The sequence below is a fragment of the Oratosquilla oratoria genome, chromosome 6 (genome assembly GCF_046742065.1).
Source record: "Oratosquilla oratoria isolate Oo_2021 chromosome 6, ASM4674206v1, whole genome shotgun sequence".
NCBI classification, from domain to species: Eukaryota; Metazoa; Arthropoda; class Malacostraca; order Stomatopoda; family Squillidae; genus Oratosquilla; species Oratosquilla oratoria.
This window is the reverse complement of record NC_134782.1, coordinates 1,842,501-1,847,500: the sequence shown is the minus strand read 5'-3', so window position 1 is coordinate 1,847,500 and position 5,000 is coordinate 1,842,501.

The following is a 5,000-nucleotide window of genomic DNA, read 5'->3' as shown; positions in this document are numbered from 1 at the left end:
ATCATGAAGTGTACGTATGTGTATATATATGTTTATACGTATGTATGTATATATGTATGTATGTTTGTACGTACGTATGTATATATATATATATATATATATACATATATATATATATACATATATATATATTATGTATATATATATATATATATGTATGTATGTATGTATGTATGTATGCATGAAGAATGCAAGTATGCATGTATTTGTTTATTTACGTAGCGTTTCAACATTACAGACATACTGTAAAATCTAATATATGAAATGGAATACAAAACATTAGGTGGATCTTATTAGAGTCCCGGTCACAGGATCACACAAGATTAAAAACAATGAATAACTTGACCCATGGTATATCAGATTTACACGGATAAAATTTCTGCTGCCGAGGAATAATTTATTCTTGAAACCAGGGGCCCTTTCACGATTTTTTTTTAAACAAGAATATCGAGTGTTCGCAGCAAAGCGAAAGCTGGGACGGGGGAGGGGGGAGGTGCTGCAAAGAAGGACTAACGAAGCACATTCGAAACGACCCAACAAAGCCAGACTAAACGCGTCTGCACTAACAATGCTGAAGCACCGGATCATAAAAAAAGAAAAAAGCAATTTGAAGGACATGAAGCAACGAGGCGTGGCGGAGCCGACAAACAGACGAATAAACTGGCAAGTAAAAAGGCAAGAGAGCAAGCAGGCAGGCAGGCACATTGATGCCACCTTAAAAAAATGTGATACAATGGCCTGCGCTTGGGTTTGAAAAGATAACGGTAACACTACCAATATTATCAGTGATGATAATGATAACAAAACTACAACAACAACAGCAATAATAATGATGATGAGAAGAAGAAATAGATGAAGAAGAAGAAAGAGGAAGAGGAAGACGAGGAAGAAGAAGAACAACAGCAATAAAAACAAAAACAAAAACAACAGCAACAACAACAACAGCAGGAACAACATTTACAAACTAAAAAACAAAAATAAAACCTGCCAAAGTGTCACATTTCCTTTCATTCTGGCACTGCCGCCGGACTATTCTATTCTATTACCACCACCCACCCCCCTTCTCCCCTCCTGTCTTCAATAACGATGATGTTAAAGAAGTAGCACTGTGCCAAAGCGGATGAGATGACCTAATACAATACAATGAATAACACGAAAGCATTGTTGAAACAAAGGAAATACACACGTTAGCTTCTCACTGCTGAGGACAGCCTCGACCTTAGTTATGGTTGCCGCCAGTGCGATTCTATTCAGGTGAGAGATACCCTCTCAGCCTACGGAAGGGGTTTTGGGGACGATAGTGTATAGTCGTGAGGCTGATTGGCCTCATAAAGGCGACAGATAAGGACTTGGAGGGCGAAGAGCGAAGAGGGAGAGAAAGGACCTCAGCAGAGACGAAAATAGGGAGACAAAAGGAAACCGACTGAAGACAAAAGGGGAACAAAGAGATGGGAAAGAGAACGGAACTGAGGTGTAGAAAGGGGGGAGGGGTAAAAGAGAAAATTAATAGGGAGGAGAAACAGGTGAAGAATGGCAGGTAAGGTGAAGAGAGAAAAGAGGGAATGCAAAGAAAAAGAGGGAAAGCCGGGAGTGAATGAGGGGGAAAGTGGTACAAAAAAGAAGAGGAATAGGAAGGGGTGGAGAAGGAGAAGGAGGGTTATAAGGAGGAAGATTGGGTGGAGGAGAGGGAGAAGGAGAAGAGAAGAAGGGAGAGGAGTGGGTGGAAGAAGAAGGATAAGGGGGAGGAAGGAGAAGAGAAAGACGAGCAAGAAGACAAAGATGAAGAAAAGGGATCAGGAGGAGGAGGAGCAGGAGAAGGAGGACGAGGAGGAGGAGAATGGTGGATGAAGCATGGAGAAGAGGAGGAGAGGAGGAGGACCGGGAGCAGGAGGGACGTGGGAGGAAGAAGAAGAGGGAGAAGAAAAGGAAAGGCAAGAAGAGGAGAATGAAGAAGAGAAAGACGAGAAGGAAGAGAAGGAAGAAGAAAATATACAGAAAGAGAAGACGTGGTGGGACTATGTAGCTACAGTATGGACGAAGAAAAGAACAGAGGAAATAGGGAGGGAGGAAGAGAGGGTGGGAAAGGAGGGACGCGGTGGGGGAGGAAAGAAGGGAGCGGAGGGAAGAGGAGGACAAGGAGGAGGAGAAGGAAGGAGAGGGAAAAAGGTGAGGGAGGGGAAGGGAGGTAGGGATGAAATAAAGGAAAGGAAGGTAGGGAATGGAAAAGAAAGGGATGGAGGGGAGGTGGAAGGGGAGGAGGTGGGGAGAACAAGAAGAGCGAAAGAGTGAGGGAAAGGAGCATGGAAAGGAGAGAGATGGAGGACAAGTGGAAGGAAAGGAGGTAGGGAGGAGGGGAGGGGAAAGGGGAGAGAGAGAGAGATGTCTAGGAATTCCGATGAATAGGGCGAGGAAGGTCATGGATGAAAGGAGGCGGCGGCAAGGGTGGAGGCACTGCGGGCGCCCCGGCCCGGCCCGGCCCGGCCGACCCTGCTGCTGCTGCTGCGGCGGCTACGGCGGCGGCTCCCAGCTCCTCCTCGGGAGGGGCGGGCAACGCAGGGCTAAATAGGGAGAAGGAGGAGGGAGGAGGAAGGAGGAGAAGGAGGAGGAGGAGATGGAGGAGGAGGAGGAGGAGATGGAGGAGGAGGAGGAAGAGCTGGAGGAGGAGGAGGAGGGAGGAGGAGGGGAAGGAGGAGGAGGAGGAGGAGGGAGGAGGAGGTAGGAGGAGGGGAAGGAGGAGGAGGTGGGGAAGAGGAGGAGGAGGTGGGGAAGAGGAGGAGGAGGAGGGAAAGAGGAGCTGGAGGAGGGAAAGAGGAGCTGGAGGAGGGAAAGAGGAGCTGGATGAGGAGGAGGAGAAGGAGGAGGTGGGTTAGAAGGAAGAGGAAGAGTAGGAGGAAAAAGATAATGAGGAATGATTGGGAAAGGGAATGGGAAAGGGAAGGGGAGGTGGAAGGAGAACAGGCAGGGGAAGGGGAGTGAGAGGGGAAGTGAAAGAGAGGAAGGATGAACGTGAGGAGGTGGGAACGTAAAGAAGGGAAAGGTGGGGAAGGGGAACGTGGGGAAGGAGTACATGGAGAATGGAAGGTAAGGAAGGGGGATGTAAGGGATGTGAACGTGGAGAAAGGGAATATAAAGAAGGGAACGTAAGGGAAATGAACGTAAAGGAAGGGGCCGTAAACAAGGGAACGTGAGGAAAGGAACGTGGGGAGGGGGGAAAAGAGAAAGAGAGCGTGAGGAAGAGGAACGTAGGTTAAATTAACGTGTGCTAATGGAACTTGTTTAAGGTAACGTGGGGAAGGGGAACGTAGGTTAAATGAACGTGAGGAAGGGGGATGTAGGGGAAGTGAACGTGGAGAAATGGAATGTAAAGAAGGGAACGTAAGGGACGTGAACGTGAAGGAAAGAAACGTAAAAGAGGGAACGTGAGGGAGGAAACGTAGGGAGGGTGGACAAGGGAAAGAGAACGTGGGGAAGGGGAATGGAACGTGGGCTAAGGGAACGTAAGAGAACGTAGGGCAGAGGGACGCGGGGAAGGGGACTGCAAGAGAAGGAAAGAAGGAGTTACGTTCAATAAAATCCTGCAAAAATAAAAATAATAGCGTTATTTATCTTCATGTATATAAATGATATTTCACGATTAAGCTAGGCTAGGTTAGGTTACGTTTAGGTTAAACTTTATTTAGGTTTAGGTTAAGTTTGGTTAGGTTTACATTAGTTAGGTTTAGGTATAAGATAGGTTATGTTTAGGTTAGGTTTATGTTTGGATAGTTTTGATATCATTAAAATTAAATTTAGGTTTAGTCTAGGATAGTGTAGGTTTAGCTTAGATTAAGATTAGGTTTTGTTTCAATTAAGATGGAGTTTAGATTATGTTTATGTTAGGTTTAAGTTAGCTTAAGTTAGGTTAGATGAACTAAACCAAGTTAATTATGATCTTTAAATCCAGAAAAAAGTGCGACAATATTCTCACGCACTCTCAGGCATGATGAAACAATTTCATTCATTAAAAGATTAAATAGAGTTATTATCATCTGTCTCCGATGATTTATCATCGACCTTTTTCTTAGAGGTTGTTGTCTGAAACTATATCTACAAAGTAAACAATGTGATGGAGAAAAAACAGAGAGAAATATACACAATATGTATATATCTGTGTGTGTGTGTGTGTGTGTGTGTGTGTGTGTGTGTGTGTGTGTGTGTGTGTGTGTGTGTGTGTGTGTGTGTGTGTGTGTGTGTGTGTGTGTGAATGTGTGAGTGTGTGAATGTGTGTGTGTGTGTGTGTGTGTGTGTGTGTGTGTGTGTGTGTGTGTGTGTGTGTGTGTGTGTGTGTGTGTGTGTGTGTGTGTGTGTGTGTGTGTGTGTTGGATCATGTTTTGGACTCGTGATCGACAGTTATCAACCTCGCGGATGAGAGCTCAGAGCTCGTATGACCGATCTATGGGTAATACTGTGACCTTACACGCACACACACCCCCAACTCTGTATGCATGTGTGTGTGTGTGTGTGTGTGTGTGTGTGTGTGTGTGTGTGTGTGTGTGTGTGTGTGTGTGTGTGTGTGTGTGTGTACGTGTGTGTGTGTGTGTGTGTGTGTGTACGTGTGTGTGTGTGTGTGTGTGTGTGTGTGTGTGTGTGTGTGTGTGTGTGTGTGTGTGTGTGTGTGTGTGTGTGTGTGTGTGTGTGTGTGTGTGTGTGTGTGTGTGTGTGTGTGTGTGTGTGTGTGTGTGTGTGTGTGTGTGTGTGTGTGTGTGTGTGTGTGTGTGTGTGTGTGTGTGTGTGTGTGTACGTGAGTGTGCGTGAGTTCGGGAGCGAACGGTCACGAGGATGATTCTGGGTGAGGGCTCGAACAGGCCCCCAGTTCGTACATATACGCTCATGTTCGGCAATCGTGTCGCTCATCTGCAATTCAGATCGTCCTTTCCCGAGTGATACTTGACCTTAGCAATTGATTTCGGGGAGAGAAGCGTCACTCCCCGATTTGAATTGAACCCTTTCAATGTTGTATA